We start from the raw sequence: 13,276 nt of genomic DNA on the forward strand, positions 1-13,276 counted from the left end.
AATAGTACAGTAGCAGTTGTGTCCCCTATAGTCTCTGTCACACCTATAGTACAGTAGTAGTTGTGCCCCCTATAGCCTCTGTCACACCTATAGTACAGCAGCAGTTGTGTCCCCTATAGCCTCTGTCACACCTATAGTACAGTAGCAGTTGTGTCCCCTATAGCCTCTGTCACACCTATAGTACAGTAGCAGTTGTGCCCCCTATAGCCTCTGTCACACCTATAGTACCCCCTATAGCCTCTGTCACACATATAGTACAGTACAGTTGTGCCCCCTATAGTCTCTGTCACACCTATAGTACAGAAGCAGTTCTGCCCCCTATAGCCTCTGTCACACACATAGTACAGTACAGTTGTGCCCCCTATAGCCTCTGTCACACCTATAGTACACTACAGTTGTGCCCCTATAGCCTCTGTCACACATATAGTACAGTAGCAGTTGTGCCCCTATAGCCTCTGTCACACCTATAGCACAGTAGCAGTTGTGCCCCCTATAGCCTCTGTCACACCTATAGTACCCCCTATAGCCTCTGTCACACCTATAGTACAGTAGCAGTTCTGCCCCCTATAGCCTCTGTCACACACATAGTACAGTACAGTTGTGCCCCCTATAGCCTCTGTCACACCTATAGTACAGCAGCAGTTTTACTCCTTTAGTTTTCCTCTGGAAAGTTGCTCAGCAAAGTTTGGGACTCCTTGTCGCCCCCTGCTGGCTGGCCGCTAGAGCACAGCAGACACGCTGAACTGGTTAGGCTGCTGTAACAATGTGACATTTATGAGGCCCCGCCCTGTGTACTAGTCCCGGCTGCCGGCGCTGATAGGTGGATGTGGAGGGTGTCCCTGTTCTCCAGACTTGTGTGCACTGCAGAAAGTTACCGGAGCCGGGACCGGGGATTATTACTCGTCCTCCACACTTTATCCACTTCTGGACACTCCTGGGATTTACACTGGGGAGCCCGAGGGATCTAGAGCCCGGAGCCCGCTCTGTGTCTTACTGTCCTGCCGGAGGATGAGCAGAGCCTGTGACTGGTGAGTGACAAGTCCGAGGAGACGGCTGTGAAATAACATGGAGAGACCGTGCAGGGACCGAGTGGAAGTTCACCCTCAGCCCAGGAGGGCATACTCACATGTGCTTGTATCCATGTGCACACACCACATATACACCATGTCCATACAGCTACACACCATGTGTATGCACAAACATACAGCCACACCACATACATATAAGCATACACACAAGATAAAAGCACTTGTATAATATTTACACACAGATTCATAAACACCACTCTATATGTAAATACTAATATACCTCCACAGATATACTATATACATACACAGCACAAGTCTACATAGTATACAATATCTGCTGTGTGTCATGTGAGGGGTAAATAAATACACCGGGGTAATAGTTACCCAGTGCCGGTCATTCATTACAAAAGAGTCAGTCCCGAGTAGGATGACATGTAACAAATCTCTCTACTCTTGTATATGATTGTGAATACATACGTACATACAGTATATATGTATATAGCACAATTCATACAGTCAGTCTTGTGAATGAGACATCCGGGCAGTTATTACTTGTCTTTGTGCTTGCGCTAGGTTCAGACTAGCGTCCCTATCCGTTCTGTTTTTTTTTGAGAACCAGAACAACAGACGGATCGCAAAAAACCCCCCAGAGTCTGCCGGACTCCATTGACTATGATGGGGTCCATCGTTACAATACTGAAACCGGCAGAGGAAAAAGTTCTCTGCGATTTCCAGGCAGACACTGCGACTGAGTTTCCCCACAAATGTGAACATGGCCTGAGTCAGCACACGACAGACTCTGGCTATGTTCACATCTGCGGGAGATTCCGACGCAGAAACAACTGTCCCTTCATGTCACCACAGTAATTGCCTAACTCAGGTTATGTAACCTCCTGTGTACCCATCTTCATCACCACTACTAGGAGTACAGGCCCCGCTAGTATTAGGGGCCTAGCACTGGGGCTAGAGACTGGTGGGCCAAGAGGGTCTGTAGCAGGATCCGGGCTCTATATTGATGTATTTTAGAATATTGACAGTTTATATCGCCATATGTGGCCTATATACTATTACCATACACATGTGTAAGTTGTCTATGGATAGACTGTATTATTTCACTTTCACTTCTTTGCTATTTTTTGAAGAATTTTTTGGTCTTTGCTCTTTTATGGTGTGTAATACATGTAAAGGTATACGGAAAGATCAACCCCCCAGTTTTTATAGTGGTAATGTCTAAAATAACCTGAATTGACAGTATAATATGGTGGAGTTTTCCCTTGGGCAAAGAGGGAACCGCTAAAAAAAAATTTACTTTTCCCAAAAATGTTATGGCAGAAGTCTCCCACCTGTGGCCTGTCAGCTCTTGTGAGCCTCAGGCAAAGGCCCCATATTGGGGAAACACAGCGGAATAATGTGCCGCATTTTACAGTACCAGCAAAATGAATGAGACTTTATTTAATCTCATCCACAAAACAGGCTGAGGCCCCACGTTGCAGCAAAGCTGCATTTTCATGTTGCAGATTTTGCTGCAGTTTTTTTTTTTTTAGCCAAAACCAGGAGTGGATTGAGCTGAAGGCAGAACTATAGGGACGTTCAATATATTTCATATTCCTTTTGAAGCCATTCGCTTTGGTTCGAAAAAACGCTGCAAAATCTGCAACAAAAAAAGCTTTTCCGCAATGTGCGGCCTCATGATTAAGGCTAAGGCCCCATGTAGCCAGCCAGACTGTGTTGGAAACGCTTCACGTTTTTTTTCTGCAGCATTTTTCACAGAAATTTTGTGCTCCGGACTTTCTGCTTCTATTATACCTACACTCACCGGCCACTTTATTAGGTACACCTGTCCAACTGCTCGTTAACACTTAATTTCTAATCAGCCAATCACATGGCGGCAACTCAGTGCATTTAGGCAAGTAGACATGGTCAAGACAATCTCCTGCAGTTCAAACCGAGCATCAGTATGGGGAAGAAAGGTGATTTGAGTGCCTTTGAACGTGGCATGGTTGTTGGTGCCAGAAGGGCTGGTCTGAGTATTTCAGAAACTGCTGATCTACTGGGATTTTCACGCACAACCATCTCTAGGGTTTACAGAGAATGGTCCGAAAAAGAAAAAACATCCAGTGAGCGGCAGTTCTGTGGGCGGAAATGCGTTGTTGATGCCAGAGGTCAGAGGAGAATGGCCAGACTGGTTCGAGCTGATAGAAAGGCAACAGTGACTCAAATAGCCACCCGTTACAACCAAGGTAGCCAGAAGAGCATCTCTGAACGCACAGTACGTCGAACTTTGAGGCAGATGGGCTACAGCAGCAGAAGACCACACCGGGTGCCACTCCTTTCAGCTAAGAACAGGAAACTGAGGCTACAATTTGCACAAGCTCATCGAAATTGGACAATTGAAGATTGGAAAAACGTTGCCTGGTCTGATGAGTCTCGATTTCTGCTGCGACATTCGGATGGTAGGGTCAGAATTTGGCGTCAACAACATGAAAGCATGGATCCATCCTGCCTTGTATCAATGGTTCAGGCTGGTGGTGGTGGTGTCATGGTGTGGGGAATATTTTCTCGGCACTCTTTGGGCCCCTTGGTACCAATTGATCATCGTTGCAAAGCCTACCTGAGTATTGTTGCTGACCATGTCCATCCCTTTATGACCACAATGTACCCAACATCTGATGGCTACTTTCAGCAGGATAATGCGCCATGTCATAAAGCTGGAATCATCTCAGACTGGTTTCTTGAACATGACAATGAGTTCACTGTACTCCAATGGCCTCCACAGTCACCAGATCTCAATCCAATAGAGCATCTTTGGGATGTGGTGGAACGGGAGATTCGCATCATGGATGTGCAGCCGACAAATCTGCGGCAACTGTGTGATGCCATCATGTCAATATGGACCAAAATCTCTGAGGAATGCTTCCAGCACCTTGTTGAATCTATGCCACAAAGAATTGAGGCAGTTCTGAAGGCAAAAGGGGGTCCAACCCGTTACTAGCATGGTGTACCTAATAAAGTGGCCGGTGAGTGTATATGGAAAACGCCAGCCTCCCTGCAGGTATAAGTGACATGCAAGCGTTTTTGAAAACAGTGCGTTCCTGCTGCAGATCTTTTTTTGCAATGTGTGGATGGGAATCGCCAGAATTTTGCAGGTAATGTAAAATGCTGCATTTTTGCAACGTGCGGCCGAGCCTTAAAATGTATTCCAGGATCATCATATCAATATCAGATCAATGGCAGCCGAAAAATACTGCTAATACTTCTTTGTAGTTGTTTGGATGAAGTGTAGAGTCAGGAGCCTTGGTGCTAACCCATATGTGACACCAGGCAATAATCCAGATGGAGGTTTTTATGTCGGAAGCCATGCTTGTCTAGAGATCAGTGGGTTCCCAGTGGTGGCGCGTTCAGTGTTTAGACTTTTGCCATCTATCCTGTAAATAGGTGTTTAACTATATTTGTGGCGAAACCCCTTTAAAGCCGGGGCCTCGCTTTTAAACCCCTTTAAACACTGCAGTGCGGAAAAACACAACGCGTTTCTATCACATTTTTTTCCACAGTGCTTTTGTGCTGTGGCTTGTTACGTGGGACCTTAACCTAATACCTAATCGGGGTTCAGCTTTCTTTCCAGTAATTGGTTGCCACGATTATAATGGCTTCCTCTTCTCTTACATTGGGACAGATTTACTAATATGGTCTCAAAACAGAACTTAGATGCCCATGGTAACCAATCACAGCACAGCTTTCATTTTTAAGGAGCAGAATTCAGAATGAAAGCTGCACTGTGATTGGCTGCTTTGGCCATCTAAGACAGTTCTGCTTTGAGACCATTTTACTAAATCTGCTCCATAGTGTCTGTCTTCGAGAACAGGTTCTTGTAAATGAAAACAATATTCTAAATAAGACATTTACTTTCCTAGAAGTCAGCTGTTCGACAAGATCTATGCCGCTCCCCAGCGCCCAAGAAAACAATTTCATCCGTCCAATATGGGGGAATAAAGGCCATGTTTCCTTGAGAATTGTCGTAGTAGGGGCTGCAGTCTCCAAGATGAGTGTCAGCTCTTGTGACTCCAGCGGAGCGTGGTTATCCATAGTAGTCACCTGCTGGCTGCTGTACTTGTTGCTAGGCCGTGACCTAAATATATTTGGGTGATGTCTAGCTAAATCCAGGCCTAACAAAGTATTTATAAGGGACACTGAATGACTAAGGCCCGATTCACATCTGCGTTCCGGATTTTGTTTGGGGACCCCCCTGAACGGAATACCGAATGCATTAAGAAGCGTTGAGCAATGAAAGCACACGGACCCCATAGACTATAATGGGGTCTGTGTGTTTTCCACGCGGTGTCCGCACAAATCATGCAGAGAGGAAAGTAGTTCTTGAAGTACTTTTCTCTCCGCATGACTCGTGTGGACACCGCACGGAAAACACACGGACCCCATTATAGTCTTTGAGGTTCGTGTGCTTTATCGAACGGAATACCGAATGCAAATGTGAACCAGGCCTTACTGGTTATTTCTACAATATACTGAATGATTTCTTTTCTCCATTTGGTCTCTTTATCTGCAATGTCCCCTTGTGTGACATGTCCGGGCAGTGTTTTATTGACAGTAGGCTCTTTCATGGTGGCCTGCTGTCAGCGTACCTGTGAAGTGTGGAGGAGAGCAGTCCCATCAGATTGGCAGGGTGTAATGTGCTCAGTACACTCCCTTCTTCAGTTTCTACATGTGCCATAGAAACTGCTCTGTCACAACATGCAAAGTCACCTGGAGCCCTCCCATCAAGAAGTTGTGAAGAGCTCGGAAACTTTAGGCTGAAGCTGTGACTACTGTATATATACTGTATATTACACGATTAACCTTCCGTAGTTAGAAGTCTTGGTTTGATCTTTCTGGATCTTAATCGGGTTCCAGTCATCTACATAGCAGCGCGTAAGAGTTTAGGAAAAATGTAAATTCAGTAGTTTCACAGTACACTGGGTGTGTGTCTGGTTCCTCAAGAATTTCTCACGAGATAGATAGCTGGAGCCAGTCTGTGCTTCTAGTTACAACTCAGCTATCACAAAGCAGATTCTGTTCCCGACCATAGAGCACAACATGACAGTTCTTTTCCTGCTTCAAGGGGTTTTCCGGATTAAAAATAAAAACACTCGAAAATGTTAAAATACTTCTCTAGATACAGAACTTATTCTTTCTGACGCATTTAATGCCATTAATCTCCCACCACATCAGTTTATATGCTGGCACCATAATATGCTTTCCATAGTGACATCACTATAGTGACTACCTGGTCTGCTCAAGCGAGCGTCACCATACTGGTCAGCATACAGACATGTAAGCGGTGAGGACATATATTGAGTAGTTTATTATTTTAATATTAGAGGCAGGGTATTTTTATATTTTTTGGAAACCCCCTTTTAAGCAAGTAAAGATAACACTGGGTATTTCTTAAAAAGATTAGAAAATACTGTATATTTCATGTTTGAAGGGTTTTTCCTTAAATGGGTTTTCCCCACTAACAACACTTATTCCTTATCCTTCGTTCACATCTGCGTTCGGTATTCCATTCAGGGAGTCCGAATGGGGACCCCTTCTCCCCCCCCGAACGGAATACTGAACGCAACTGCTAGCGGTGTGCAGTGAAAGCACACGGACCCCATAGACTATAATGGGGTCCATGTGCTTGCCACGCGCGGGCAGGAAACTGGAACAGGAACTACTTTCCTATCCGCATAATCCATGCACCGATCTGGCAACAAGCACACGGACACCATTATAGTCTGTGGGGTCCTTTTGCATTCACTGGCACACCGCTTGCAGTTGCGTTCGGTATTCCATTTGGGGGGGTCCTCATGCGGACTCCGCCGGACAGAATGCCAACGCAGATGTGAACGAGGCCTCACTTCAATTTTAAGGCAGTTAAGGCTGGGGTGGAGACACATATTTTTTGTAGACTTTTGGCGTAGATTTAGATTTTTTTTTCCTTGGAGTCCAAATCAAGAGTGACTAAAAGGATTAGGAAGTATAAAGGAAGCACTTATATTACTCCCTTCTGTATAAAGAGTACTGAATTTTTATGAAAATTTGAAATATGTGCATGGTCTCTCTGAGCAGTCTGTCCTATGACTGTATAAGTATTCATACATTGTGTTCTATCAGTTTTTCTGCTGCTAATAATCACATTGTGGCTGATTTTACATTTCTGTCTCAGGCAGGGAATGTGTACAGTAAGGAGCAGTCTGTCCCTCTCCGCATTCTGCCAGGAGTAACTGTACAATATCAAACAAATAGCTGAGATTAGTCCAAGTGTTCATAATGTAAGAGATCTGGGAACATTGGAATATAAATACAGGATAAATACATGACAAAGCAAAAGAAAATTAAAAAAAAAAAAAGTGTGTGTGTGTGTGTGTATATATATATATATATATATATATATATATATATATATATATAAGCAGAAACAGAAAAGCTGCTGCTGTCTGTGAATAATTTCCATCTGTAACCACAGAAGCAGCCGGAAGTAGATACAATTAAAGAGAAGACGTCTCTTATATTGTAATGCTAGGTTATCAGAACACTGCCTCTTCATTGTTCTGATCTGTCAGACTACCAGAACAACAGATAGACAAACCGCTAACATAGTGGTTACATCATTGACTATGAAACTGAAACTGGTGGAGGAAAATGTCCTCTGTGCTGGTATATTATTCTTAGGCGCAGATTTAGGCTTATAGATCGTAACCTGTGACATTTTCTGAATCTTCAGTCATTTGCACGGAGCAATTTGCAGGCATGTTGTGAGGAGAATCACCCCCCTCCCCTTAGCATTCATTGTATGAAGAGGGAAAAACACCCCTCCCACTGTCTTTTTGTCTTGCCTCTATTTTGTATCTATGGACTTACTTCTCTAGTAACACAGATGTCAACTATAGATTAGCTAGAAGGGAGACACCAAGTGTCAATAACTTTAGAGAGGTATTTCAGGCATAAAGCAGCCACGTTTTTAATTAAAGTGTATTATGTTTTAGCCCAGAAGCACATGCTATGTGAAATGAGACTGATGCGGCGTACACACTTGCGCCTTGATCCCCGCCGGTGTCCGTATGCAGCCTCTCCCCAGTGAAACTGTTTTTTTTTTTTTTTCACGAACACAAAGTTTGACATGCAGGATTTTGTGTCTGTGCAAAAAAAATACGGTTTTGCGCCAGAAAGGCGTGAACGCCACATAAGTTGCCTGAAAAGTCAGTGACCATTTAAATCCACTCCTGCTCCTGACCGGTCAAAAAAAAACAAACAACAAAAACACTGCAATAGTTAAAACAAAGATACTAATTTTATACAACACCTCAACCCCAGGGGCTGTTGTGGAAATGTAGCAGAAAAAGAAACATTTTAGGGCTAGTTCACATGGGGATAAGCCTTGCACATTTTGGTCCTGATTCTGATGTGGGATACCGCATAAGAATTGGACCAATATGCGCCTGCCACGACTGTTGCGGCTTCCCCCTCCAGAGTATGCTGAAATGAATGGGCCTAGTCCGGAGGGTGCTGTCGCGAGGCGAATACAGGGGCTGAAACAGCTGCAGAGTCTGAAGAAAGGGCAGCTCGCTTCTTTTTTCCATGAGCCGGAACATACCGCTCACGGAAAAAAAATAAGCTAGCGGTCTACATAGACCTCCATTGTGAGGGGGCGGATTCTGAGTTGATTCGGATTCAGAATCCACTCCCTCTTGCCCTGTGTGAACGAGCCCTTACAGTATGAGCAAAGTGAATGAGATTTCACTAGTCTCATCCACACATTGTTGGGAAAAAAAAGGCTTCCGAAAATACGTATTTTTTTTTAAATACTTCATGTTCGCTTTAGCTGCGGAATCACAAGCATTTTCCTTATATGTTTAATAGGGGAAGAAAAAATGCAACAGTTTTGTAAATCTGTATTTTTCTGCAGTGTGAGAATGAGATTCGCTGCAATGACTATAAAACGCTGTGTTTTTTGTTGTGGCATTTCTTATGTTCATGCCACGTGGGACCCTAGTCTAAGGATGAAGCCCCATGTTGCAGAAATGCAGCGTTTTTTGTTGCAAATTTTACTTCAATTTTATAACCAAAGCCAGAAATGGATTGAGCAGAAGGTAGAAGTATATGAAGTTTCCTATATATTTCCCATTACTGTTGTAGCCACTCTTGGCTTTTGCTTAAAAAGCAGCAAAAGTTGCAACATGGGGCCTCAGCCTAAGGCCGGGGCCCTACATGACATAAATACTGCAGCAAAAATAACTTTTTACAGTCCCTTCAAAGTTGGTGGGATTCCTATAGGAATAATTGAAGCAGAAAGTCTGCAGTGGAAAACTTTGCAAACTTTCTGAGAATAACTCTGCAGGAAAAACTGTAATGTATTTCTGCTGCTGTATTTCCCGCAGCGCTTCTTCGCTGTAGCTCGCTACATGAGGCCTTAGCTTAAAAGTGTTGAACTACTAGCCATCTATGTATATGACGTATATGACCAGCAATACTCAGAATATACACCTGCATAATACGTGAACAGAGCCTTAGAGGGTTGCTGCATGACTTTTCACTATATAAGTCTATGTAGTTTGGCTGCCTTGAAGACTTGTTCATTATCTGATCACATTGACTGTAGCTCGGCAGTGTATGTGAGGTCACATAACAGAGCAGTTAGCTGTCAGTAACTGGAGACGACTTCTAACATGTGTCTTATAGGAGGGCTGGACGGGGCGGAGCCTATAATGAATACGTATAATGTGCCAAGATACACATATGAAGGAGGGAGGGTCAATGTATAAGCGAGCAGTAACATGGAGAGTCATTATTCAACTTGTGTTATTGGCAGGTTTCATATATGTATTTTATTTATTTTCATTTATATACATATATTTGTATGCCATATGTGTATGTGTGTGTGTAGTTGGAATGTGTGTAGTTGTGTGTGTAGTTGGAAGATATATATATATATATATATATATATATATATATATATATATATATATATATATATATAAATTTCCCCATGGTTGAACTATTAAAGGATTATCTTATCGTATATATACACGTGTGTATAGATATATATTATAGTGTATGCACAAAAGATAATACCTTTCTAAAGTGATATAACACTTAAATAATACATTGAGAGGATAAGATATATATTTCTCTTCTGTGTACATGTACAGACAGTGATCCAAAGGATATTCTGTCTCCTTTCTAAACTTCTTCATTTCTGGAATCTGGACTTGATCTGATCCATTTCAGGTGTGGCCCTGACAAATATTTCCTGAATGGATTAGCCTGCTGAGTGGGAAGATGATGTCTATGATCCAACCCTTTCTATATTTATTTATTGTGACCTGGAATGTTCGTAGATATGGACTTGTTCAGGTCGACTTTTATATACAGTAACCGGGTTATTGAGCTATTGGAACAGTACTGAAAAAGTTGTCCAAATGTAGGCTGAGCATAAAAAAGTAAGACTAGAATTATTGCTGCTTGCAGGACTTTTCTCTCTACATATCTCATGTGAAGAGGGAAACAGAATGGCCTGAACGCAGATGTGAATCGGGCCTAAATTCCAACTACCAAAGCTGCAGTAATTCTGACGTTCACAGCATCATAAAACAGTATGATGTAAGTTCAGTTCACAGGAGATGCGATGAACAGACCATAACGTTTCATGTGAATATGTTTGAGTGAAAGAGCGCTCAGTGATTTCCTCCTCTACAGTCTTTGTACATAGTAATGGGAATATTCATTTTCTTCTCCTACCCCCAATAAGGCAACATTGTGAATGGACAGACCCCGATACTGTTTTGCTTATTTCTTGAAGGCAGTTTGCTGTCTTAGAAACCTTCCTCCTCTATGTGTCTGCAGTGGAGCAATACACTTAAGTTGTATTGCATAGGATAGGGGATCACAGTCTGATCGGTGAGGGTCTGACTGCTGGGCTCCTCGCTGATCTCAAGAATAGGGATTGGACTGCTGAGAGCAGATCTTGGATATCACCAGCATTCCCATAGAATTGAAGGTAGCATTTTTATAGGGCACATGGGACTCTGTAGATGGGGGATAACTTGTAAATATTGGAATAACCCTTTGATTATTTCCCCTTTGCAGACATACAGAGGGGAATAAACAAGCTGTGGATAGGAGATAACTTGGAATTACTGGAACTGTGGGTCTTACTAAGGGCTGCTTGAAATGCCCAATCAACATTAATTTGTCATATGTCAAGGGAAGCAAAGACCAGGCATGTTGATTTCAGCATGCCTGATTCTGTGTTCTGAAGGGAGATAAGTCACCTCCAGTGGTATGTGACAGCGGCTTCCATTTTCCCACCTGAATGCATAGACGCTCAGCTGAACTAAGCATGCATGTGTGTGGAGAGTTTGCTAGGAAGCTAATCTATAGTATATGCCCTGCTTTACTCCAGTATGAATGCAGAGATGGTAAGACATGGATAAGCTCCACCCCCTAACTAAGCGCTACTCCTTATGCTCCAGGCAAACAGACAGAATCAGGGGAATCTCCGCCAGATTTCTGAATGGCTGTTTGTTTCAGGAATTTGCAGACATCCGTACAGACTGACAAACACTTGTTCTTTTTGTTTGTTTTTTTTTTCTTTCTTTTATTTTTGGTTTCTTCACAACAATCTGTAGAAGGATCTATAGGGAAACTTCTATTATTGTAAATGAGATTTTTGAGAGGTTAATACATTGTAGAAGGATCTATAAGTAAACTTCAATTATTGTAAATCAGGAGATTAGATGGAAATGGCCACCCCAGTAAAAGGCCGCTTGTCAATGTAATTTCCACTGTATATAGCTATAGGTTGCTAATAATTAGTTCTCTTTACAGAACCATCTCTACAGAGGGAATAAAACCTCCATATCTCTATTTTACAAGCTAAGTGGAAGAGCTACACTCACTACTTACAAATGACTTGCAGTACTGTATATACTCGAGTATATGCCGAGTTTTTCAGCAGTTTTTGAGCTGAAAAAAGCCCCCTCGGCTTATACTCAAATCAAGCAATAAAATAAAATAAATATATATATATATATATATATATATATATATATATATATATATATATATATATTTTTTTTTTTTTGGGGGGGGGGGGGAGGTGTATGACTAGCTTCAATAGTAATGTATAGAATCTCCCTGAAAATAGCGGAGAAGAAAAGCTTCTAAACCACTCCTTTCCCTAGAATACATATAAAAGTAGAAAATTACTGTGAAACACATACACATTAGGTATCCCTGTGTCTGAAAGTGCCCGGTCTACTGAATATAGGGGATCTGCAGTGCTCCTGTTCCGTCGGGAAGGGGTTAATAGGAGTGCTGCAGATACCCTGTATTCAGCCAGGTTGAATTCCAAGTGGGGGAAAAAAAACCCAGTCCTCAAGCTCAGGGAAGGGGCAGACAGACAACCAAAACAACCCCTCCCCTTCCCCAGCACCCAGCAACTTCTGCACCCAAAAACTCCGACCATTTTAATTTTTGAAAATTTCCAGTAGCTGCTGCATATCCCCCCTCCCTCGGCTTATACTCGAGTCAATACATTTTCCCAGTTTTTTGTGGTAAAATTAGGGGCCTCGGCTTATATTCGGGTCGGCTTATACTCGAGTACATACAGTATATTGTCAGGGCGTATAGTTCTCATAGGGAAACAATGACTTGGTTTTAATCCTCTCCATGCTATTGCTTGTAGAGACAGTAGGTGTATAGTAATCTTTTCTATTGAATGCTTCACTACTATATCACTATTATACTAGATCACTACTATAATTATTACTTAGCATTTTGTTGGACGACAAATAAGTTACTAAGTTTTATATTTGCACGTCAGATAATCCCTTTATCTTCTCAAAGGGTGCAGGGATCAGCAGGAATAGGGTATTACTAGGCTGTAGTTAGACATGGAGCCCTTTCATTAGCAGCTCCTTCAAAGCATGTAAATGTTAGTATATACAATAAAGGCAGCGGTTGAGCCCAGCCATAGACAATGAAAAGTTATTTTTAACTCTGGTCAGCCTGTCTGATACTGTACATGGAGACTTAGGCTAAGGCCCCACATTGTGGAAACGCAGCTTTTTGTTGTTGCAGATTTTGTTGCAGTTTTTTGATCCAAAACCAAGAATGGCTGCAAAAGGAATGGGAAGTATATAGGAAGTTCTTATACTTCTACCTTCTGCTCGATCTACTCCTGGTTTTGGCTCAAAAAAACGCAACAAAAT

At 42.5% G+C, this 13,276-nt stretch overlaps 1 protein-coding gene across 2 annotated transcripts in view; it reads left to right on the forward strand.

Moving 5' to 3' along the window:
- The first annotated feature begins 827 nt into the window (after positions 1–827).
- RHBDF1 (rhomboid 5 homolog 1) overlaps positions 828–13,276 on the forward strand; it is a 103,724-nt gene continuing 91,275 nt past the window's right edge. For both annotated transcript variants that reach the window (XM_075286036.1, XM_075286037.1), the window contains exon 1: positions 828–1,028. The gene's annotated coding sequence lies outside the window, so the exon portion shown is untranslated. The remainder of the gene's footprint in view (positions 1,029–13,276) is intronic.

Source organism: Leptodactylus fuscus, chromosome 8, assembly GCF_031893055.1.
Source record: "Leptodactylus fuscus isolate aLepFus1 chromosome 8, aLepFus1.hap2, whole genome shotgun sequence".
NCBI lineage: Eukaryota > Metazoa > Chordata > Amphibia > Anura > Leptodactylidae > Leptodactylus > Leptodactylus fuscus.